General features: G+C 40.0%; 1 protein-coding gene across 2 annotated transcripts in view; it reads left to right on the top strand.

Annotated features, from left to right (window-relative positions):
- GCC1 (GRIP and coiled-coil domain containing 1) overlaps positions 1-20,830 on the top strand; it is a 59,407-nt gene extending 38,577 nt beyond the window's left edge. Inside the window, exons 3-4 of one of the 2 annotated variants that reach the window (XR_013552845.2) lie at positions 14,308-14,429; positions 20,555-20,830. The gene's annotated coding sequence lies outside the window, so the exon portion shown is untranslated. The remainder of the gene's footprint in view (positions 1-14,307; positions 14,430-20,554) is intronic. The other variant, XR_013552837.1, reaches the window with a different exon arrangement.
- The last annotated feature ends 5,666 nt before the right edge of the window (positions 20,831-26,496 follow it).

Here is a 26,496-nt window from a genome sequence, read left to right as displayed (position 1 = left end):
CCAGCTTGGGGCTTGAACCCATGAATCGTGGGATCATGACCTGAGCCGAAGTCGGACGCTTAACTGACTGAGCCACTCAGGTGCCTTTTTCAGAATCAGTTTATCTATTAAGAGTCTATATCATTGGGGCGCCTGGGTGGCTCAGTCGGTTAAGCGTCCGACTTCAGCTCAGGTCACGATCTCACGGTCCGTGGGTTCGAGCCCCGCGTCAGGCTCTGGGCTGATGGCTCAGAGCCTGGAGCCTGCTTCCGATTCTGTGTCTCCCTCTCTCTCTGCCCCTCCCCAGTTCATGCTCTGTCTCTCTCTGTCCCAAAAATAAATAAACGTTAAAAAAGAGTCTATATCACAAAGCCCACGGACTTAAACGCAATATTCCAATTTGACAAAGTGGTAACCCATGGTAGGTTGCATTATTTGTGGAGTCTCACAAATGGCAAAACAAGATCAAGAGCAATAACATTATTCTAAATGTCATTGTGCGTGTCACCTGTTTTGATGAGGCCTGCATAATTTAACAGTTACTGGTGCTATGGAATAATTGGTTGGATGGTATCATTTTCACTTATTTAAAATTATGATTCAAAATTATGATTTGTATTCATGGATTGTTATTTTCCCCGTGGGCACCTTTGAAGGCGAAGGACAGCTTGCTGTAGAAGCCCTGGTATGTTTTAAAGGGATTATCTCAAGTGTGTATCTGCCCCTCCCCCTCTCCCATGTTGGCAAATCTACCGCAGATGGGCTGACCTATGAACATCAGGATGTTTTTTATTCTATGATACGTTCACAGGCTTGGAGGGATTTGAATGGCTCTAGATTTAATCAACAGGCTGCTGTTTCTTAGTGTAGCACATATTCCTTCAAAAACGAAATGAGACCATGTTATCTTGCAGCCAGGTCTAAGGGATTTTTCTTGCAGGAGTTTGTTGTTGTTGGTACTGTCCTTTAGTATTGCTCCTCTTTCTTTTTTCGAGAAAGATCAGTGGCTGCACTAAGGATAGCTTACATGATTTCCCCCTTTCTTCACTCTCAGACTGCTGGGCTAGCTCAGTAGGGGAGCTAATGGTTGGTAATTAACTTTTAGATAAATTACTGCTTGAGGCAAAGGGAAGACACCTTGAGAGTTAGAAGTCAGTCCATCAAAGCAGTCAGTGGAGACATCCCTGTAATTTTGTCATTTTGCCAATGATGGCAATAATGTTTGCTTGACAATCTAATAGCATCTCAAGCACCCAGGCATCCAAATTAGTAGGAAAAAAACCCATGCCATCATCTAAGCATCTTCTCTCTGACTCAGAACATAAGGGACAGAGAGAAGAGTGTCACCATGGCTTAACATAAGACTTAAACTTGTACATCCATCGATTGGGTGACCCGCCAGAGCAATCTTCAGTATGATAAGAAAGTCATGGCCCAGTATCTAGCCGGACTCTGGAAATTCTACTTTATCTGAGCCATCAGGCAACTGGCAAAAGGTGGCAAGAAGCATCAAGTACACACGGTTGTCATGGCAGTATTTGGACAGAATGACAAGAGGACTTCAGCTTTTTCTTATAATTTTAACCTTTATGCCAAGTCAATTTAAGTCATAATTCTGTCTTTGTTACTATTTTCCTCCTCATTTAGTTTTCACTTGGTTAGTTCTTTAGAACTACAGTTTATAATTATGCATGCTAAAAAGGACAAGTTCTATTGACGAAACAAACCACTTTTCCTATATAGTCCCTCTTTTTTGCCTCAGACTTCACTGAATTATGAAAACCTTCTCAACTATTTGAAGTGGTATTACTATTTTTATTATATATACTACTTAAATTGTAATCCTATTGATATCTCAGAGACTTTTAGAACTGGAATGAGGGGCGTGTGGGTGGCTCAGTCAGTTAAGTATCTGACTGTGGCTCAGGTCATGATCTCAAGGTTTGTAGGTTCAAGCCCTGCATCGGGCTCTGTGCAGTGTGGAGCCTGTTTGGGATTCTCTCTCCCTCTTCCCACTCCCTGTCCCTCTTCCCCTCTTCCTCCCTCCCTCACACTTTCTCTCTCTCTCAAAAATAAATAAACTTAAGAAGAAAAAAAGAGCTGGAGCACCTGGAAGTCTCCATCGTTAAGCATCTGACTTCCGCTCAGGTCATGATTTCACAGTTTGTCACTGTTCTCGTTCGAGTCCCACATGGGGCGAGCTCAAGCTCCCCTCCGAGTGAGCCCGAGCCCTGCTTGCAGTAAACCAAGCCCCACTTTGGGTGAGCCCTGCTTCTCTCTCACTCTCTCTTTTTCTCTCTCTTTCTCTCTCTCTTTCTGCCCCTGGTTCACTTGCACCCCCCCTCTCTCTCTCTCAAAAAAAAAAAAAAAAAAAAAAAGAAAAAAAAAGACTGGAATGAGCCTTTGAACCAATAATAGCCACGGTTGCAGAGTAGAGTACTTAGTCCCTGTCAGCGATGCCAATCAATGTATGTTTCATTCTCTACAATCTGTGGGGTGAGTATGAATGATCCCCATTTTACAGTGAGGATCAATGAGGCCTGGCAAGGTTAAAAAACACGACCAAAGTCTGCCATCTGGTAGGGCTGGGAGGAAAAGAGTAACTGCTCTGACTCCCGTGTGTGTACTCTTAATGTCCAGGTTCTAACTCTGGGTGACTACCTTAGAAAAGAAAACTGAAGTCAGGAGAAGTTAATTTAGCTCAAGTAACATCAACAAATGGCTGATTTTCTGAATTAACTAAGTGAAGAAAAAAAAAAGGGGAAGGCCAGGTGAAGAACCTGGTGTTCTGGAATGGAATTCTATCCCTTTTAGGTCTTAGACACTTCCTCTTCCCCATCTCTGCAAACTTCTTCACAGATCAGAACACAGAGCACATTCTATCAATAAGCACTTATAAAGAAATAGCAGCTTGTTGAGATATAATTTACATATCATAATGTTCAGCCTTTAAAAATAGACAATTCAGTGGTTTTTAGTATATTCACAGAGTTGTGGAGCCATTACCAACCACTGGCAACCACTGATCTGCTCTCTGTCTCGATGGATTTGCCTGTCTGTACATTTTAACTAAATGGAATAATTCAGTATGTGGCCTTTTGTGTCTGGCTTCTTTCACTTGGCATGATATTTTCAAGGTTCTTCCATGTTATAGTATGAATTAGTTGCCTTTTAATGGCTGAATAATATTCCATTGTATGAATATACTACATTTTGTTTATTCATTTATCAATCAGTGGACATTTGGGTTATTCCATTTTTTTTTTTTTTTTGGTTATTGTGAATAATACTGCTATGAACATTCACGTATCAGTTTTTGTGTGGATGTATGTTTTCATGTTTTGGGGGTATTCTAGGAGTGGAATTCCTGGGTCATACGGTAACTCTCACGTTTAACTTGTTGAGGAACTGCTAAACTGTTTTCGAAAGTGGCTGCACGGGGCGCCTGGGTGGCTCAGTTGGTTAAGCGTCCGACATCGGCTCAGGTCATGATCTCACGGTCCGTGAGTTCGAGCCCCATGTCTGGCTCTGTGCTGACAGCTCAGAGCCTGGAGCCTGCTTCAGATTCTGTGTCTCCCTCTCTCTCTGACCCTCCCCCGTTCATGCTCTGTCTCTCTGTGTCTCAAAAATAAATAAACATTAAAAAAAAAAAAAAAGAAAGTGGCTGCACTATTTTACATTCCCACCAACACTGAGGGCTTCGGTTTTTCCGCGTCCTGCCCATACTCGTTATCATCTATCTTTTTGATTATAGTCAACCAAGTGGGTGTGAAGTGGTATCTCATAATGGTTTTTGGTTTGTATTTCCTTAATGACTAACGATGTTGAACGTCTTTTAATGTGCTTATTGGCCATCTTTGTATCATCTTTGGAGAAATAGCTGTTCACATCGTTTGCCCATTTTTAATTGTGTTGAGTTCTTTATATATTCTGGATAGTAGACCCTTATCAGATATATAATTTGCAAATATTTCACCCATTCTGTGGGTTGTCTTTTTGCTTTCTTGATGGTGTCCTCCAAAGCACAAAGTTTTTAATATTGATGAATTACAATTTATCTGTTTTTTCTTAAATTTTTTTTTAACTTTTATTCATTTTTAAGAGACAGAGAGAGACAGAGCACAAGTGGGGGAGGGCAGAGAGAGAGGGAGACAGAATCTGAAGCAGGTGCCAGGCTCCGAGCTGTCAGCACAGAGCGTGACGCGGGGCTCGAACCCACCAACCGTGAGATCATGACCTGAGCCAAAGTCGGACGCTCAACCTACTGAGCCACCCAGGTGCCCCTATCTATTTTTTCTTGTATCACTTGTGCTTTTTGCGTTGTATCTAAGAAGCCATTTCCTAATCCAAGGTCACAAAAATTTACGCCTGTATTTCCCTCGAAGTGAAATATATACTTTTAGTTCTTATAGTAAGAACTAAAACCTTAGGTTTATAATCCATTTTGGTTTTTTATACATAGTATGAGGTAATAAGCATTTTTTAAAAAATTCTTTTTTAATGTTTATTTATTTTTGAGAGAGAAACAGAGGATGAGCAGGGGAGGGGCAGAGAGAGAGAGGGAGACATAGAATCTGAAGCAGGCTCCAGGCTCTGTCAGCACAGAGCCCGACGCAGGGCTCAAACTCACAAACCATGAGATCATGACCTGAGCCGAAGTCAGACGCTTAACTGACTGAGCCACCTAGGCGGCTCGAGGTAATAAGCATTTTTGATGCAAGTTTATGGGAGTTAATCAAGTTGGCAGATAACACTTTGATTATTAAACTGATGTGTATTAAAGCCATATAGTCCATTACTTGAAATTATGTTAATCTATTAATGTGATTGTGAAGAAATATTAGAATTTTGGCTTCAAATTTAAAATTGATTCTAGCCGTGTCTTTTCTAACTTTAATTTTCTTGAAACTAATCATGGTAAAATGTTCTATGATTCTTTGATTCCTACCTGTTAAGCCACTATACTGGGGATGGGAAATAATTTTCTGTTAAGGGACTTCTAACAGAAAAAAAAAAAAAAAAGGCAATTCATTGAGCCATAGGAGTAAAACATAACTTTAATATTAGAAAGTACTATGTAAGCACTAAAGAATTAAGTATTTAGGGGCACCTGGGTGGCTCAGTCAGTTAAACTTCCGACTTCAGCTCAGGTCATGATCTCATGGTTTGTCGGTTTGAGCCTCGTGTAAGGCTCTGTGCTGACAGCTCAGAGCCTGGAGCCTGCTTTGGGTTCTGTGTCTCCCTCTCCCTCTGCCCCTCCCCTGCTCATTCTCTCTCTCTCTCTCTCTCTCTCTCTCTCTCTCTCTCTTTCTCCCTCTTTCAAAAATAAACAAAGAAGTATTTAAGCACGCTATAGTTCTATATGTTGGCCAACTGCTGAGGAAGAGAAAAAGGAGCGCCGGGATTGGGAAGGAAGGATGAGGGAAAATGAATTCAGGAGAGAGACGAATAGTCAGGAAAGCCATATGGAGACGGCAGTTCATATGGAGTGAGGGGGACTGTGGCAGGGTGCAGAAGACCCGCCTAGATGAATGACACTCAGTTGAACATGTGAAAATTCTTGTGCTGTTATAATACAAAGAAAAACAGAATAAAAGAGGAAAGGAGGAGACTGGAGTAAACATAGAAATTTATCACAGCACTGAAGAGAAAAGCAGGTTTCATGAAGTAATAAGCATTTTGAGAGACTGGGATTAAGTCATTTTAAAGGGGGTGTGTGTGTTCCCTTTATACAATCAAAAAAATGAAAGATAGCCCATCTTGGTACCCTCACCCTGGGTAGGATGACATTAGGTTAGAAGCCCCCCAGCTTCACAAACCACATCTTTTCTCTTGGCCGCGTCTGTCTCCTCAATCACAGCTAGCCCCGGTGTGGAAGATGGAATTTCTTCTAGTGAGTTCACAGGCATCATTGTTGTGTATTATTCTGCTTATTTAATATGTTTCACACAGCCTCAGCACACCGGCCACTTATTAGAATCATATATAAATGACTTGTTTTTTTGTTTGTTTGTTTGTTTTTGTTTTTGTTTTTGTTTTTGTTTTTTTGCTTTCAAGGAACTCATAGCTGTAATACAGGTCGGTAGGCAACAGATTCTGGGTCTTCGATATAACATTAGACATATAACATTGTTATTGCCAACTTTAATTCAGACTGTGAGCCACTAGAATTCAGTTGTACTGAACTGACACGAGCTCCAGGCTCTGTACCTTGATAAAAAGGTTTGAAATGATTAAAACAAAATGTTGATAAATAGCCAACAGTGTGAGACTCTATCAGCGTGTGTGACAAGTTTTTAATTTAAGAACATTACATGCTTTTGTATTAAGTCCTTCAATAATATTAATTTTCAAGAACATTAAATTCTGTCTAGTGTACTGAAGCTGGTAATTATAATGCATAAAAATAGCTGAATAACCAGGGTAGTGCCAATTACTCTGTCACTCATAAGTAATCAATTATTTTTGTGCAGCATAACATATATGGTGGCTGCACAGAGTGATAAGGTACAGCTCATAAATGAAAAATGATTTTTCAGATGCACGGTGAGGCACGCCTGAAAGCTTTAACAACTGTATTTGAGGGCTAGGGTATGTCTCTTTGAAGGGCGCTAAACTGAAAAGTTTGGAGGGATTTTGGTCCTAGGCTGGCCCGTGTGTCAGCCTACTGGGAGTTATGATAGATGCACACCTCCCATGTGCGTAAGATGACCCACGTCACTTGACCGACCACATGTCCGACGTTGATGTGTAGACTGTGTGAGGAGCGGAGCATATGAACTGGGTGGATTACGGTGGTGGTAATGGTGTCTGTATGATGACCGGGCTTCGCATTGCCAGGATTCTCCTGTGACTTCCCAGCAGCCACCCTATGAAGATAGGAGTCTTCTCTGAGGCTGATCACCCCTGGTGCTTCTTCTCGAGCTATGTTCTGGCATGCCCACCAGACCCCTCGTCTTTTGGAAGGCCTCACCAGTGAGCCGTCCAGGTATCTCTGGTATAGCTCCCTTCCTCAGTTACGGGCTCCCTCAAGAAAGGAAGCTCAGGAAGAAGTTGATAAAATTCAGAAACAGCAAGAAAACAACTTGTGTGTACTGTGGGCCAGACACTGGTTTAATAGACATTAAATTGTAACTTTTACTATTAATTGTTATTAATGACAACTATGCATTGGACCTAATAGCTTATTTCATACTCTAACAATCTATTTCCCCTTTATGGAAAACTACATAGTCACAAAGGAGGTAACGGAGAGATGCTTTTCTTTGTAAATGCTGTGTTTCCTTTTAGATTTATGTAGAATTTAGTTTTATGTAGAATTTACGTAGGATTTATTAAAATCCCTCTAATTCAAGTATGGGGAAAAAAAAGGTTTGGATCCAGAGGCATCCCAGAAGATGCTACGTAGAATATGTATGATACAAAGCAAATTATTGGATTCAGTGGGTGGCGTTTATCGAGCATTTGCTGAGGAGCTCTGTGTGTAAGAGTGAACCTCAATTCTTCCCCCAGGAGTGTGTAAGGTAGCACAGGAGATGGGACAGAATACATGCCACACACACACGAGGAATTTATTGCAAATGCAAGGGGAGGTCTAAGACAAGGTACATAATGCAATGGGATAGATAAATGTTAGCATGATCATTCCCAGTGAAGTTACAGAAAAATTCACAGAAGCTGAGCTCTAAGCGACTTGAGAGGAAAGGGCCTTGGTAGGAAGGAATGGGATGTGAGGACTAGAAGGAGGGCTCAAGTCGAACCTTGGTGAGTGTGTGTGTGTGTGTGTGTGTGTGTGTGTGTGTGTGTGTGTGTGTTGGGGTAAAAGGGAAAGGGGCATGAGGTAATAGAAACCAAGAGTGTGGGCTAGGAAGAGATTGGGAAGAAAGGATCCTAGTCAGTTTTACTGCATACCAGGTACTGTGCTCCTGATGGGGATACGCTGAACAAGCAGAGCCAGCCTCTGCCTTCATGGAGCTTGTACTAAGCAAGAGAGGCATGCAGACCAAGGCTAAAGGCACAGATCAGCTGAGAGTCACCTGCTGTAACGTGGGGGAGAAATGATGGGGCCCTGAACTAGTTAGTGTCAGAGAGTACTTTTCAGGCTATAAAGCCCAGAACTCTCAGTGGCTCGATACAACAAAAGTTCGTTTCAAGTGGTATCACGGCCCAATATGAGTATCCCTGGTAGACAGCGTTCTAAGTGCTCATTCAGAGTCCTAGGTTCCTTCTATCTTGTGGTCCCATCATCTTCCAAGACCCAGGAGTCCACTCCATTCTGCTGGTAGATGAGGAAAGAGCCTTGGGAATGTATATCTGCTTTGTAAATACTAAGTAGTACGAGTAACATCGGCTTATATTCCATGCGCAACAATTAATCATATGCTCTCTTCCCTATCCCCGGATACTAGGGGCTAGAAAATATAGTTTCCATCTGGATAGGTGACAATTCCATGCTACAGAGGAGGAAGGAGCACACGTCTTAAGTGTTAGACGGTGGTGTCTGCTATAGTTGGGTTGGTGAGACATGAATGAAATAAAGAGTAAACCAGGAGCTGGAATCAACAGGTGAATTAATTAAGCTTCTGTGATTGATTGGATATTGCTATCTGAGGGACAGGTAAAGCTGTGGATGACCCCAAGGTTTTTGGCTTGGGTAGCGAAGTCAGCGATCAGAGATATAAGGAACAGAGGAGAGGGAGCAGTTTGTGGGGGAGAGGGGAAAGAATAGGGATTTGATTTTGGATATGTAGAGTTTCAGGTGCCGGGGCATAGCCGAGTGAAGATGATCCACTGTGGACTATGGGGATTACATGGGTCTGGAGTTTGGGGGAGAGGTCTAGGCTGGAGACGGGACGTGGGAGTCATCAGTACATAGATGGTAATCAGCGTCGTGGAAGAGGAAGAGTGTCTTGTTGTCTCTGTCTAGGTGAGAGGCAGTGGGAGGGGGTCAGGCCTCCTGCCACGGGAAGGGGTAAGGAATGTTGTGGGGGAGAAGGGAGAGGAGGCAACCACGACACCACGAAACCATGCCCAGCTGCAGTTGAGGGGCTGGAAGGAGAGTGCTGCCTTTGGTAGATATGGGGGAGTTGGAATGGGGTGTTGATTCGGAAGGGGAGACAAAGCTCAGTTTTTATGGTAAAGCTATAGATATTGATACAGATGCTGATTGATACTGATGAAATCACAGCACTAAATAAGGGGCTTTGGAGGTAATCCCTCTTACTCTTAGTCTTTGAAACCTCAGGAGATACAGAAGAGGAAAGATCAAGGTGTTCTTCTAGTATGCAATATTAAACCATGTGCTTAGATACAGTTCCCTAGACACCGCATGTTAGGCCTCTGGAGGCCTGGCGAGGGAGTCTTTGTGGATTCTCATAGTTCAGTGGGCAGAGGAAGAAAAAGAGGAGTGCGGGATCCTGGGGAAAAGAACACAGTGGAGAATGGGGTCAAGAAAGGAGGAAAGAGCAGTTAACATGGTGAATAACAGGAAGCATTCGTGTGGGGGGACATGCTGATGTGTCAATAAACATGTTTGTGTCATCTTCCTCATGACATACATTTCAAAATTGTATCAGTAAAAGGACAGTCCCCTCATTTTTGTAGCTTATGTTTGGATTAGCGCGTATGCTGCATACACGAATGTCTGCTTGGTTTTAGAAAAGAATTAAAATGACATAAAGTCTTGTGTCATGAGAGAGTTGAAGGCTAACACGAGAAACTGTGAACACAAGTTTGCAGTCTATTGGGAATGAAGCACGTAATATACCTTAAATGGCCGAGGACCCTGAAAAGATTTGGTTTAGAAGCTGTTCTGTGGCTGCAGGGAAAGGAAGGACTAGATGATCCAGTACACTTATAGCCAACAGATGTCAGTGTTGTGATGTGATACACAGCCGAGTTTGGGAGCCTTCTCTCGCGCTGCACTTAAGGCTCTGATTTAATGTATGAATAATGTTAGCTCCCTCTCCCCTTTAAAAATGCCAGCAAAAGTACATGATAATGAAAGCTTTTCTATGTACAGAGAACTGCTTCTCACACCCATTTATCTGATCGTGAGCATGGACAAGAGCTGATGGCATTTCATTGCATCTCTTGCAACAAATGGTAGAATGATAGCATTTAGGCAAAGCTATCTGATAATGAATGTCTTAGAATGGACAGGGAAAATAGTCAATGGTGAGGAATATATTGGCTAAATGTTAGCACATATCTTTTTTTTTTTTTTTTTTTTTTTACAGTCACTGGCTCTGAAGAGTGCCATATTTATTCTTTCTCCAGGCTCCGTTGTATCCTCTGAAAAATTATGTTCATTTAAAAGATGCAGGAGCTCTGCAGTGTGCTCATCCTTCTCGTTTCATGTCTAGGTGTCTCGGAGGCTGGGGCCCAGTTGCTTTGTGGGGTGTCTGCAACCCTGAGAGGGCTCAGCAGTTGATTCCTTCTTGTTCTTTGGAGAGCCTGCTACTGTGACCAAAAGCATTTGTTAGAGGCTGAACAGAGCTGTGTGTCTCACCAGGCTGCTGGTTTTTAGACCGTTACCCAAAGCAGTGGCTTGGATATCAAACTTTTAGATCGAATGGGGATGAGCTTGCAGACTGAAGTCTAACTTCTGTTTCTCTGTGGATGGGACAGAGTTGCTGATATGTAAGCAACTGTCTGGTGGAAGCACAGGTAAGACGGAATGACACAGGGGTCAAGGTCAGGGGGAGAGAAGCTGTACTTCCAACGCTTGTAGCTGCCTTGCTATCCTGTATTCTTAAGTCTATCCAGGGATTTGGCCTTCCTTGTTACCTGGCTTCCTAGATAAGACAAACTGCTCTTTTTTTTTTTTTTAAATTTATTTTCAGAGAGACAGAGACAGTGCAAGTAGGGGAGGGTCAGAGAGAGAGGGAGAAAGAGAGAGAACCCCAAGCAGGCTCCGCGCTGCCAGCACAGAGCCGATGTGGGGCATAAACCCACGAACTGTGAGATCAGGACCTGAGTCGAAATCAGAAGTTGGATGCTTAATCGACTGAGCCACCCCGGCACCCCAAGACCAACTGCTCTTTTGAACAACATTGTATTTGAAAGGAAAGAAACTTCGACTCTACTGGTACTGGAGAAAATAATGCTGGTTTCCAGGACTTAAGTTTATCTAGTTACAGTGTAGAGATAGTACTGACTGCTCAGCCGTTGGGAGGTGTGATGTTGTAGTTTATAATAATAAATGTAGTATATTTGGTCTCGTTCCTGTTTTGGCACAGAGCTCCTAAAACCCTCAGAATTTCCTAGGTGCTGAGGGCCATACAGGGGTCTTTTTTTGATGCAAATGAGGCAATTTTTGGAAAGCTTCTAAGGACGGGGGGCTGGCACCAGGGAAGCTAACTATGTGATTAGAGGGTTGAAACTTCTTGCCCCTCCTGACCTCTGGGGTAGGGAGAGGGGCTTGAGATTGAGTTTTATCAGTTGCTACGTAATGAAGCCTCCATAAAAACCAAAAAGGTTCGGAGGACTTCCAGGATGGTGAACTTGGGGAGATTGGGGAGAGTAGTGTGCCTGGAAGGTACATCACCCCCCACCCCCGCCTGGCACCTTGCCCTGCATCTCTTCCATCTGGCTGTTCCTGAGTTTTATCCTTCTATAGTAAGTTGGTAATCTAGTGAGTAAATGGGTTTCCTGAGTTCTGTGAGTTGCTCTAATTAGTCAAATCTAAGGAAGGGTCTCGGGAACCTCAGATTTATAGCCGGTCAGTCAGAAGTACAGTAACAACCTGGAATGTGATTTGAATCTGAAGTACAAGGAGGGGGGTGTGGAGACCTCCAGTCTCTAGTGGTTTGGTCAGAAACCAGGTAACAATCTGGGCTTGCTACCCAGATGGGGTGTGTGAAGTTGGGGGGTGTGTGTGTCTTGTGGGACTGTGCCCTCACGGAATCTGATGCTATCTAGGGATAGATAGTGTCAGAATTGCTTTTTAAATTACATTAAATTAAATTAAATATATTTTTTAATTCTTATTTTTTAATGTTTACTTTTGAGACAGACAGAGACAGAGCATGAGCGGGGGAGGGGCAGAGAGAGAGGGAGGCACAGAATCCAAAGCAAGCTCCAGGCTCTGAGCTGTCAGCACAGAGCCCAACATGGGGCACCAACTCACGAACCGGGAGATCATGACCTGAGCCGAAGTTGGACACTTAACTGACTGAGCCACCCAGGTGCCCCAATAGTGTCAGAATTGAGTTGAATTCATGGACACCCAATTGGTGTCCCAAGAATTGCTTGTTGGTGTGGAAGACTCCTGCCCCTACCTGGCCCTCACCACATTGCAGTTGGGTCCAGGAACCTAAAAAGAGAAGGATTTGCACATGGTAGTGGTTGAACATGATGACTGTAAAATTGCTTCATGTAGTAGGAGGATTCAAACTTAGAGCGTAAGGAAGAGAATTCTATCAGCACACAAGGTGGATGCTGATGACACATAGTGCGTTCTGAGATATTTGACTGGATATGGTACATTTACATCGTGTCATTTTCACTGTTCCTGGTTGAAGCTAACTTAGAAACCAGAAATATGGTAGCCGGATGCTGAGGATAGATCTTTAACTTACAATCGCACATATCTGGCACCAGGAATTGTGCTGGGATGATACTAGAAAGCCTAGCAACTTGCCAGAAGTTGTGGAAGAAGTGCCCAAATTCTGATTATGACTCAGAAAGCAGGGGTGCTTGGGTGACTCAGGCAGTTACCTGTCCAACTTTGGCTCAGGTCATGATCTCATGGTTTGTGGGTTCGAGCCCCGCATCGGGCTCTGTGCTGACAGATCAGGAGCCTGTTTCAGATTCTGCGTCTCCCTCTTTCTCTGCCCTCTCCCTGCTCACACTCTGTCTCTCTCTAAAAAATAAATAAACGTTAAAAAATTAAAAACAAACAAAGTTTGTTTTCATGCTCTTGGAGACCTTCCTTCATTGTTGTCCTAAGAAGTTACTTAATATTTTTATAGAGTTATCTAGTCATGGATGAAGTGGATAGTATTTGAAAACTGGTTGGAAATAGGAGATAAAAAAAAAAAAAAGTGGAGTTTCTGGCTTGGTCAATAGAGAGGAGAGAGAAGCCGTTGACAAAGAACATAGAGTAGGTCCTGGATATAAAGTGCTGATAAGGCGCTGGAGGGAGAAACAAAGAAAGCTTTAAGACTCTGTCCCAAACCTTGCTGCATGTAAGAGCCATTCAAGCTGCTGACATACTTAATTATAATATTTATTGACTCATAATATTTTTAAAAATTCACTCCCATTTATTTCTACCTTCAAAGTTGCATTCTTTTAATATCCAGAACACACAAAGAAGTCCTACAACTCAACAAAAACCAAATAACCCGATTAAAAAGTACGCAAAGTGCTTGAGAAGGCATTTCTCCAAAGATGACATACAGACGACCAACAAACATGAAAAGATGCGGTACATCACTAGTCATAAGAGAAATACAAATACCATGGTGAGATATCACCTCATGCCCATTGGGGTGGCTGCTCTCAAAAAACCAGAAAAAAGCAAGTGTGGGCGACCATATACAGTGTTGGTGGGATTGTAAAATGGTGCAACCACTATGGAAAACAGTATAACAGGTCCTCAAAAATTTTTAAATCAAACTACCACATGATCCAGCAATCTCACTTTTGGGTATATATCCAAAAGAATTTTAAGCAGAAAAAAAAAAAAAAAAAGAATTCAAGGAAGGGTCTCAAGGACATGTATTTACATGTTCACAGTGGCATTATGCACAATAGCCAAGAGATGGAAGCAATCTAAATGTTCATCGATGGGTAAATGGATAAAGAAAATGTACCATGGATAGGGAATATTATCCTATCATTTGGCCTTAAAAAGGAAGGAGTGACATGGATGAAGCTTGAGGACATTATGTTAAGCGAAATAAGCCAGTCACAAAAAGACATTTACCTTGTGATTTTACTTACGATGTGTCTAACGTAGTCAAACTCATAGAAACAGAAAGTAAAATGGTGGTTGCCAGGGGCTGGGGGAAAGGGAAACAGGGAATTTTTTTTTTCTTTAATGGGTATAGAGTTTTAGTTTTGCAAGATGAGAAGTTCTGGATATCTATTGCACAAAAAAGTGAATGTGGTTAACGCTACTCAACTGTACACTCAAAAATGATTCAAGTGGTAAATTTTATGAAACCTATTTTTTTACCCCAATTTTTTAAAGTTACAACTTTTTGCCTTTTCTGTCATTACAAACCTAAGCCATCTCTTCTACGTTCCAAAAAAAAAAAAAAAAAAAAAAAAATCAGGCTACAAACCAAACATGGAAACACAATCTGTTACTATTTACAGGTACCCTGAATTCAGTTTAATCAAAGAGATGAGTTTGTGTCACAGGACTGTGGGAGCGTGGACATCAAGAGAGAAACAGAGCAAAGTGGCTTTTTCGTACAGAGCATAAAGAGATTTCCAGAGTCAGTCATTCAGCTGCCAACAAAGGGCGCCATTCATATCATCACAAGAATGGATACTCCCGCATATGGCATGGCCTTCACCGTAGTTTCTCCCCTTCGGTTTGTGAATCCCATCTGTGTGTGGCCATAGTCACCCTGATGGTGATAAAACAGCAGGAATAATGTGTGTCCTGGAATAGTAAGTAATATTTATTGAGCATTTTCTCTGTATAAGGTTCTAGGTCAAGTCTTTATATGCACATGTGAACTCATTCAATTGTCATGATGACCCTTTTAGGTTAGTATTACTTTTCATTCCATTTCTCAGTGGAGGAACCTGGGTCATGGAGAACTTAAGCACACATAAATCATAAATTTATGTGAAACTTGGGTTTGACCCAGATAATTGTATTTTAAAGACTGAAGCTTTAGCCACCATGCTACTTGTGGTAGAAGATAGGAAGGGTTTATTAGAGTAGGGCATGCTGAAATGTATACATGGCAAAAATAAAAGCAAATATTTAGAGTAGTGAATCATATCTGACTTAAGGGTAGTTTTTTTCTATGACTGAAAAAATTATGTACCAATATGTAACTATTTGTAATAGTTATAAGAGTACTTCTACTAAAATGCTAACAGTATTCGGTTGTGTGAGGGACGTAAAACTCCTGTTAAAGAGGAAGATACTATTTTAGTATGCTGAGAGTAAAGAATGCCTTTTTTTAATTGAACATTTATTGAGATAATTTGAGATTCCCATGAGTTGCAAGAAATAATGCAGAGAAATCCCACGTACCATGTACTCACTTTCCCCCAATGGTAGCCTCTTGCAAAACTATAGTACAGTATCATAACCCAGATATTCAGATTTTCCCCATTTTTTTTTAAGTTTATTTATTTTGAGAGAGAGAGAGAGGGAGGAGCAGAGAGAGAGGGAGGAGCAGAGAGAGAGGAGAGAGAATCTCAAGCAGGCTCCGTGCTGTCAGTGCAGAGCCTGACAGGGGGCTCCAACTCACTAACCTTGAAATCATGACCTGAGCCAAAATCAAGAGTCGACGCTTAACCGCCTGAGACCCTCAGATGCCCCTGCTCATTTTCTAAAGGATTGTTACTTTTTTTTTAACTGTTGAATTTGGAGAATTCTTTATATTATTTAGATCTTAGTCTTTTGTGGGACATGTGGTTTGCAAACATTTTCTTCCCATTTGTAGCTTGCTTTTCATCCTCTTCACAGTCTTTTGCAAAGCAAAAGTCCTCAATCTGATGAGGTCCAATTTATCGAGTTTTCCTTTAATGGATTATGCTTTTTGGGTCAAGTCTAAGAACTTTTTGCCTGTTCCGAGACCCAAAGTTTTTGTGTATATTTTTTTGTTTCTAATTATAGTTTTATGTTTTCCATTTATTTTTTTTTTTTTAATTTTTTTTTTCAACGTTTTTAATTTATTTTTGGGACAGAGAGAGACAGAGCATGAACGGGGGAGGGGCAGAGAGAGAGGGAGACACAGAATCGGAAACAGGCTCCAGGCTCCGAGCCATCAGCCCAGAGCCGGACGCGGGGCTCGAACTCACGGACCGCGAGATCGTGACCTGGCTGAAGTCGGACGCTTAACCGACTGCGCCACCCAGGCGCCCCTATGTTTTCCATTTAAAGCCATGATCCATTTTGAGTTAATTTGTTTAGAAGGAGTAAATGCTTTTAATAGAAAAAATTGGGTGATATGTGCTGATTTTAGTTTTTTGGCTCCTGAAGATTGTACTCATGGTATCACTTATTTAGTAAGACTGTCAATGGATGTGAAAATAGACATTGTCTTTGCAGATAAACTGTGCAGGTTTTAACAGCAAAACAAATGTAAAATGTTTCTGATTCCCCTGGGCAGAGCTCTGGGCTCTTTTTCATGTGAACATCAAAAAAAGAAAGAAAGAAAGAAAGAAAGAAAGAAAGAAAGAAAGAAAGAAAGAAAGAAATTCCTTAATTCCTTACTTCGATTAAAAAAAATAATAAAAGACATTACCTCAGAAGAGAATTAAACTGGAGCTTCAAGGGAAAAAGAAAAAAAAAGAATACCTGAATTTGTAGTTCTTTTGAAGAAAGATAATGAAAACAGATTCTATGACATCTTTCTTGCTCAATTTATTTGTTGTGGGCTTGAGTAATTTTAACTGATGCCTTATACAGAAAAGAGCTCTGTGAACTGGTTTAATGCTCTTGGTATTAGCTATTTCATTACATCTTCTTCTAGTTTCAGAAGCACGAAGTGCCTTTTTCAGGGCTAAGTTTCTAATTAAGTTCCATATTATATTGTTGGACTATGGCTGGGGAGTACTGCTGAGGCAAGGAAGAGAGTGAATTTTGGAAAGCAGTTAGGGAGATATTTGTAAAAGGTAAAGAGCAGCATTCTGAAGGATGGGACAGAAACAAGGATTGTTGGTATTATTGCTAAGTGGTAATAAGAGGCCCATGGAGGGCCTTTCTCTCTATCCTAGATTATATACTGAAGAAGTAAATGTAAAATTGTATCTCCCTCTGAAATATTCAGCAACGTTCACTCTCATCAATTCAGATACATTTTTGTTCTGGTAATTTTATATTACAAATTTCATGATGGATTTCATACTCTGCATATGGCAGGAACAAATTCAACAGAATATAATATATGTACTTTGAGTTTCCAAAAGTCAATATGGAAAGTGAAGTGGCTTTTGTAATAACTCTAGTGACTGGATTGATAGAGATAATTATGGAGTGATTCTATCCTTGCCCCTTGAAGATAGATTCCACTGAAATCAATGAAATTACATGCATGGATCAAAGATAGGATGTTGATTAATTTTCACATGTCAAATTAAATCAGCTCACGAACTAGTTGCTACATGTGCTGGAAGAGAGATTTTAAAATATAATCAGATGTTTATATACTTTTGCAAAAATTATTAGTTTTAAAGAATATATGTTATACATGTTATTTGGTTGTCAAAAATACGATCAAATAATATGAATGTTCTTGCTGCACACGTATCTTGGAAATGATGAATGCATAATTTCAAGGACCCCTTGGTGATATATCTGGTCTCCACAATTGTAGCTTGATTGTAGATCATCAAATGAAGGGAATAAGGCTCCAAAAATAAAAATGGCACTGTTATAATTAGTTTTTCTTCTTTCAAAGCAAAGACAGAAGCGAATATTCTAATGGAAAGTGGAAAACTTTGGTCTTTTTGGGCTAACAGCGTAGCGTGTCTTCTCTACCCACTTGTGGGCTCCACACGTGTGCTTGTTCTTCATTCTCAGCGTCTGACTGGCCATGGACATGTCACATGACATGCGTGCTCCTGCCTCCCATGATAGCTCCCTAATGCCCAATGGCCAGATCACAGCTTCTAAAATATCCTATTTAAGGCTTGGATCTAGAATTAAAAGGGCCCAGTGTAAAAATACATGTGTCAGGCTAATTACTTGAACAGAATCCTTGCTTTTTGTCTCTTTGGCTCACCTACTTATGTTTTCTGACCTTGCCTCATTCTTTTTGGCTTATGGACAATTCTCTGATATGTGTACCTTTATTTAGTCTTTGAATAGCTTATGCAAACATTGGTGAAATGGGACTGCATTCCTGTCCAATGATTGAGTGTGATACATGCTTACGTTAGCCTGAAAGGGCCCCTCTTGCAGCCCATACACTTTCATGGCTTTACTTGGCCATATGGTTGAGGGCTGAGTTTGCTTTCTTCAGTCCCTCCATGCAGAAGTAATAGCTCCCTTATGTGGATTTCCTCAGTACTCCATCTGATTCTTCTGATTCTGAGAATTTCCAACTCTTTGCCTTGATATAATTACCTATGCACCAGTCATATCTCTCAATAAGCTGGGAGCCTCTGGAGGGCTCAGGATGTGTCATGGCTACCTTCACTTTTGTGGTTTCACATGGCCTCTGGTTGGGGCCTGAGCAGACCAGGCACAGGATAAAAGTGTGCGGGTTGTGTCAATGTTTTGCACGTATTCTGAAGTCTGAGTGAGGCATATTCATGATATTTAAGCTGAGCTATATATGCTGTAACACTTACTGACAAAGCTTTTGTTGGTCTGGATTATAGCTTTTGAACCAGTGGGTCTGGTGTCCTTATGACCAAATTTCCTGCATTTATGTCTTCAAAAGGAGAAGTAGCTATCTCTTCTCTTTGTTCCCTGTTTTTATCTCCTAGGACATGAAGCATGCTTATGCATGCATTTCTTGCTAATCACTACTTTGTGACTAATCATCAGGGACCTTAAATGTAGAAGAAAATATGTAAAATTCATGACCTGAATTTGTTTTTAGGGAGCCACTGAGATATTTTCCTGAAAAAAGAAAATCACAGTCTTAATCCTTTCATTATTAATATTAGATTATCTTTAGAACATGTTATATAGTAAGCATGAAGAAACAACATGATATTTTTACAGAGGTATTTATCTTACATGAAAGAATGCTTCCAGTTTTCATGCAGAAGTACTGTATACGTCCAAAGTACAATTATTATTATTTTATGTTTTTAATTATTATTAAAAGTGGCTCTATAAAGCCAGGAAGATATATGTTTTCCAAGAAAACAGGACACAAATTTGGTTTTACTAGTCATACCTAGTGGAAAGTCATAAATTTTCTTCCAAGAATAAAATAGAATTGCAAGTGGGTGTTTAAAAAATGCATTAAAATGGCAATGTGCACATAATTTAAATGAGCCAAGAGCTGCTAATTATTCTGGCATGTATTCAGTTACTTTTGTACTATTTCTCCTCTAATGTAAACAAAAGAAATCCTCTTAATTGTCAAAAACAGCTTTTAGTAGAGGTTGCTTTTTTCTGTTGTTTTTTTTTTCCTATTCTTTTTGTACAGTTTGCACATTTAAGAACTAGTCACAAAGTGTGATTATTTAGAATATTTTTTTTACAAAGACTGTCCTATCACTTATATTTTTCGGCTCTTAAAATCAAATTAAGGAGCTAATTAAGCTATTCATTTACTAGAGCGGAAAATAATTATGCAATGTGTATCTGGAGGAATAAATAGCCTCATGTGCATCCAAATGAGGTAAAAGCGGGTTGAGACTTGGTCATGTAACGGGGTACATGGAGCGCGTTGCCTAATGAAGAAGGCAGGTCCTTTACTATAGTATACTTGATCATTATTTTCCAGAAATGACATTGATTTGTGGCTGTGACTACACTCTTCTTCACAGCTCAGGACCTTCAGTGTATGATTAAATGCTGCAATTTTATTTTTAAGGCATTTTATCATGCATTTACAACATTTAAATGAGTTACTTAAGTTTATTAGAATATGCTTCTGCTTCCTCCAGTTTGGTGAACTAAATACTCAGCTAGTTCCTGGATAAAACATACTTACTGATGAGTAACAGAATGTTGGGCCAAAATTCTTCCCCCTGAGTTTTGACTGAAGCGCCAATATGATAGATACCAAAGAGAGAACATTCTGAGAACCGTGTCGATGAGGCAGTAGATTAAGGACATGCAAAGGTCACTGCATGGGAGAGGAAAGGATCAGTGGGGAGGATATCTTTGGAGAAAACCGTGCGATAAATCCCACAGCTTCTCCCCACACAGAGGGAGATATTCCTTCTTCATCTCAGGTCCAGGGAGACTTCCATGGCACCATCTGCAGAGCTTTGATATATGTGGGCTGGAGTCTGATTCTGGTGTCAAATCTAGAGGACAAGAGAAGGGCTGATCAACCACCCTGTGGCAGACATCGGGAGGGATTGGCTTTGAATTTTTTTTTTTTTTTTTTTGAAAAAGCTGTCTTTATGGATTCAGAGACAAGATACGATATGTGGGCACTTGGGTGAAAAAGCCAGTGTGCTTTCTCTTAGAGCCTACCATCTGCAATGGGTGAGAAGATATCAGAAGATAGAGGCTGGTTATATACCACTGGTGTACAAAGACTAAGGGCAGGGTTGGGAGGGATTATGAATGGCCACTAAGGTTATTAAGGCACCCATTTGGGGCTAGACATTGTGAGAGAAAGCTGTCCATTGATATAGTAAGCTCTGAAGAGCTCATTAATCCTCAACTCATGAGGGTATCAATTCAAGTAAGAATATTTGTCCCATGTCTCTTTGCCATCCTCCTGCTTTGACCCTGAAGACATCAACACATCAGCTCGGGAGAAGGAAGAGGAAGGAAGAGAAGAGAAGCCGAAGGCAGTGAATTAGGGAAGAAGCCAATCAGCCTGTCTTTCTCATTGTGGGCTTTCAGCTTGAAGCAGGAGGGAGCTGGGAGAGGAGGAGATTTACTGCTAAATCAAGCCCATAGTTATAATTATTATACAGAATTGGACATTCTAGTTTCTGAATCAAGACTGTTTTTCTTCCAGGCATAGGGAAACATTACCCCTGCTAAATAAAGCCTAATGGAACAGTGAGAGGCAAAAATAAAGTTGTGTTTTGATTACATTATGATGTACATGTGCTTGAGTAACATCGTGATTTCAAATGCAGCGCTGTTTGTAGGAAATGAGGGAAATATCTAACAGTGTAGAAAAAAGAATCGTTTGTTGAAATTTGAGTAACAGATGCAGTGAGCAGTAAGGAAATGCAATCAGGAGACTAAGCCTTGTGCCCAATGAAGGTGAGTGAATGGAACATGAGACTCTTATTTTATTTTATTTTTAAAAATATGTTTGTTTATTTTTGAGAGAGAGAGAGAAGGAGAGAGAGAGTGCACCTGCGAGTTGGGGGAGTGGCAGAGAGAGGAGAGAGAGAATCCAAAGCATAGGACCATGGGACCATGACCTGAGCTGAAATCAAGAGCTGGACTGTTAACCAACGTGAGCCACCCAGGTGCCCCGAGACTTCTATTTTAGTTTAGACCCTGGAAGGGAGATAAGGCAGCTCCAGGTCTAGTGCTCTGTGACCCCCAGCAAAAGCAAGGGAAAACCTGCTCTGGAGGAGGGTGACCTCAGTTGGCGCTCGAGATTCCTATAGATTAATATCTACCAAATATAAACTCACAGTCAAAGATCACCAAAATGACAGAAGAGAAAGCCTCTGTCTCACCATGAGAAGAGTCAACAGAAACAATAAACGAAGGATTTAGAGTCCTAATAAATTCAGACTTCAGAATTATGAGATCTAAAATATCAAATGATTGTGTATGAAACGTTTAAGGAAATAACCGGGTATCTCACAGAAATGAGAGAGCAATAAGGAACTATTCACAGGAAGCGGGAAGATTTGAAAAGAAACCAAAAAACAAATTTCAAAATGGGAAAATATAATTGTTAAGTTTTGAAAAATTAATGAGTTGGTTAAACAGCAAATCAAACGATTGAAGAGATAATCATTGATAGATGGATTGAAAGAAATTACCTAGAATGCAGCACAGAAAGACATGGTGATGGAAGGTATGAGAGTTTATCACCAATAGGCCCTCAACGAATGAACTGCTAAAGCAAACATTTTTGTTTGTTTTAATGTTTGTTTATTTTTGAGATAGAGCGTGCCGGTGGGGGAGGGGCAAAGAAGGGGGGGGGGCAGAGAATCCGAAGCGGCTCCATGCTGATAGCAGTGAGCCCAATGTGGGGCTTGAACTCACAAACTGCAAGATCATGACCAGAGCCAAAAGTCAGACACTCAACGGACTGAGCCGCCCAGGGACCCCCTAAAGCAAACACTTTGGTCTCAAAATTCCTTTACATTCTTAAAAATTATTGACGACCCCAAAGATCTTTTGTGTACGTGGGTTATATCTATTTGTATTTATCATATTAGAAGTTAAAATTGAAATGAAAATTTATTTTTTAAAAAAGCCCATTTGATGTTAACGTAAATTACTTAATAAAGAGTAACTTATTTTCATACACAAAAACATTAGGGAGAAATTGTTTTACATTTTTGACAATCTTTATTGTCTGGGTAATTAGAAGACAGCTAGATTCTCATATCTGCTTCTGCGCTCATTCTGTTGCTGTATGTTGTTTTGGTTAAAATATATGAAGAAAATCTGTCCTCGTACATATGTGTAGATGCAAAAGGGAGAAGTATTTTAATAGCCTTTTCAGATAATGGAGGATATTATTCTTGGTATTATACCAAAATTCAACAAATGGCAGTTTCCTAATGGTTAGTTGCCATGTGGAATTTGAAAGCCATATCAATAAACGTGTTGCATTTTGTTACATTAAAGTTTATTTGCCTATCTTCAACTTTAGATGGATCTTTCACCTATGTATGATTTTGTCACATCATGGACTGGTAATTTGGAAAATACTGGTTCGTTGAGTAATGCAGGACTTCCAAACATTGATATGAAAGTCACATCCATTAATAACATCTGCGCGGATCTTATTAGAAAAGCCCATGTATTGAGAAGCTGTCAAGTTCATGGTGGGAAATATAAGTTTTCTAAAATTCTAATTTTCCTTGAAAACTTGAATTTTGTCATTGGCAACAAATTCTGTCAGTTGTTTTCCTTGAGGTAACAGGCTTAGTTCATTCAATTTTAAGAAAATGTCTGCCAATTATCCAAGTCTGAATAGCCATAGTTCATCTGTCAGTCATTCTTTTAAGTAAAGATGGTGCTCCATGAAAAAAGTGGTTACGTCAGCTTGCAACTCAATCGCACAAGTGTTTTCCTTGAGACAACCATCATACTTCGGTATTCAGCAGAAGTGCTTTTTGTACTTCCCATTTGGTCACAGAGAATATTAAAAAGACATTGTGTAAGGGCCAAGATTTAAAAAAATTAATATGTTTTTTTTCTGCTTCACCAAGTATACCGTTAAGGGAACTAGCATTTCAGAAAATTTACTATGAGTGGGTGACAGAGAAGAACACGATTCCTTGCATAGTTTGGTCCACTGCCTTGATTTGTGCTAAGGTACCAACAATTTTACCCACGATTGCTTTCGCACCATTAAGGTGTGTGTCAATGCAGTGAATAAGACATATAACACCTTACTATTGTTATGAAAGTAGTTTGACCTTGTTGGACTCCTCCTAAGAGGGTCTTGGAACCATAAAGCACACTTTGAGACTGCTAGTCCAAAGGAATGCGAAGAATCTCCAGAAGTGAGGTCTGAAATAGAAGAAGGTCTAGTGAACAAAGAAACTGGGAATCTAACAAATCTTATGTGTATAAAATAATAATGTCTTATTTGTTGGGGATTAAAACATTAGAGTTAAATTAGATGGGATGGTGGCATGTAGACTGGAAGAGGTGACCATAGCATGTGAATTGGGAAGGGTGTTCAAGGGAGGGTTAGGGCACTGAATAGCTTTAGAATCTAACTTAAATATGAAGGAAACGTTTTAAGAATGGGGAATACCCAATTAAACATTATGGATTGCATGTATGCATTTATTTTCACTCCCTTCCCCAAATCACAAGCATGGCAACAAATGGATATTTTTAAAAGATAGAAGTCCGTAGACCCAAGTGAGGAGACAATGGCAGCCAAATGTAGAAAGCTCATTTAGGAAAGCAGGTGGATGAGTGATAATTGTCTCAGACAGCCTGGGAAAGCTAACTCCCAAGCTGCGTGAGGAGTCAGCAGAGACAATGAAAAATGATTTAGATTCCTAAGAACTTCAGATTTAGAATTACCAGATGCAGAATATAAATTAATTATGTACAAAATTGCTTAAAGAAATAACATATGCACTCGCATAAAAAAAGGAAGGCAACAAGACACTCTCAGAAGTGCAATGTGTACCTGGAAGAAATAAATGGCATCATGTGCATCCAGATGGAGAAAGCTGAGGAGCGACCTGTTGAGGAATGCTCCGATAGCTCCGGTGTCACCAGGCGGGTCCTGGAAGTGGGGGGAGGTGAGGCTATCAAAGGAGAAGTGGACGAAAGATTTTCCACCGAGTGGCTGGCCTTCCAGCTTCCTTCTCTACCTGAAGATTTCCTGTGGGTAGGATGATTCATGACTTCTGGGCTGGCAAGGGGCAGACTCAGCTGTGAGTGGGGTATGGTTAAACTTATAAATACTGAAGGGTAGGTACTGAGTGTGTGCAAAACAGCCGTCCCTATCTCAAATTCAAATAACTATGTTGTGCAGATTGAGGGATGGTGTTTGTGCGTGTGTGGTAGCTTGTAAGAGGAGATGGGGTATGTGTGAAAGTGTGTTAAATCTTTGTTTTCCAGAATGGGAAGGCAATAGACAATGCCTAAAACAGAAAAATCAAGAAGTAGCAATGCTAGCATGTTACGTAGAGACATGGACATAAACAGTACAAGATTCATTGAAAACATTGGAAGTATTTACCTCTGGAGATCAGGAAATGAGGCTGCGTTTGACTCAAAAAATTATTTGCCTCTAAGCTATGTCTACACGTATCTTTGATAAAAATAAGAATGAAATTTTAAAATTATAAAGGTAACTACTGGGGTGCCTGGGTGACTCAGTCAGTTAAGCGTCTGACTCTTTGTGTTGGCTCAGCTCATGATCTCAGGGCTTGTGAGCTAGAGCCCAGCGTCAGGCTCTGCGTTGACAGCATGGAGCCTGTTTGGGATTCTCTCTCTCTCTGTGTCTCTCTGCCCCTCCCCTGCTTGCTTGCACAGGCTCTCTGTCTCGCAAAATAAATAAACATTAAAATGATTTTTAAAAAGGCAGCTACTAAAAGAATAGAAACAAATTTTATAATTTCAAACTCATCAGAAGGAAGCAAGCAGAAAAAGTAATCTAAATAAGTAGTTAAAATCTTCCCAGAAAAGATACCAGGCCCAGATATTTTTTTATCAAACTTTAATGAATAAATTATTGCAGCCTTATACTAATGCTTCTAGAATATAGAAAAAGAGACAATACCTCCCTACTCATTCTGTGAACCTTACGTAAACTTAACACCCAAATTTGGCAATTATAGTACAAAAAGGAAAATTATTGGCCAGTCTCATTCTTGAACATTGGTGTAAAAATTCTAAAAATTAATGTTCAAATATTTATAAATGCCATTCATTATATCAAGAGATCAAATGAGAAAAAAATCCAATAGATGCAGAAAATTTTTTTGACCAATTCAAAATCTATGATTTTTAAAAAGAAATCTGAATATTGGAGGACATTCCCTTAATATTGAAGCTGAATATTGGGGGACATTCCCTTAATCAGATAAAGGGCATTAAACAAACAAACAAAAAAACCCAGCACCGTACAGTGAACATTATTCTTAATGATGAAATCTTGGAAGCATTCTTTTTAAGATCCAGAAAAGGCAAGAGCACCCACTATTGTCAGTTTTCATTAACATTTTATTGGATTTATAGTAAGGCAAGAAATAATTAAGAAGCAGATTAGTCATTATTTGCAGATAATATGATTCTCTACCCAGCAAGTTAAAAGAATCTATAGGCTTCTTAAAGAATTAGTAAGAAGGTGGTTGGATATCATGTTATTACATAAACTATTTGCCATCAACAAGTAGAAAATGTAACAGGAGGAAGAATATCTCATTTATGATAGCAATAAAAAATGGTACTTATGAATAAATCTACCAAAAGGTGTACATAATCTTCATGAAGTAAAATTTAAAACTTTATAGAAAGATATTAAAGAAGATCTAAATAAATGGAGAACTATACTGTGTTGATTTGGTAGAAGATTTAATATCTTGGACCATTGATTCTTTCCAAATTAATGTATAAAGTCAGTGCAATTCCAATTAAAATATCAGTAGGGATTTTTTTCTTTTTTGGTAGAACGTGGAAAAGCTGACTGCAAAATTTACATGGAAGGGCCATAAACCAAAAATAGAGCCACAATACTCCTGAAGAACAGGAAGAAGAGAAACTTGACCTACCAGATGTCAGGAACGCTTATAAAGCTACGGTACAATTACAATTATTTCAAAAATAGCTAACCCAGAGTTAGTACTCAATAAATGTTAGTTATTATTACTATATGGTTTCCACATTTTAATATTTACATTCTTTGTGGTAAACATTTGCAAGGATTGTTTCTTTCCCTTATGAGGGGCATTTCAAAACGTAGGCCTTAGAAAAATTTTAAACGCTTTCTAAGGCCTGGGTTATAGCTGTACTCCAAATTACGTGGCTCCCATTATGGAACTGAGTTCTCTATT

Source organism: Panthera onca, chromosome A2 (genome assembly GCF_046562875.1).
Source record: "Panthera onca isolate mPanOnc1 chromosome A2, mPanOnc1 haplotype 2, whole genome shotgun sequence".
Classification (NCBI taxonomy): Eukaryota; Metazoa; Chordata; class Mammalia; order Carnivora; family Felidae; genus Panthera; species Panthera onca.
Note: the sequence above shows the minus strand (reverse complement) of the source record. Positions and strands in the feature narration are given on the sequence as shown.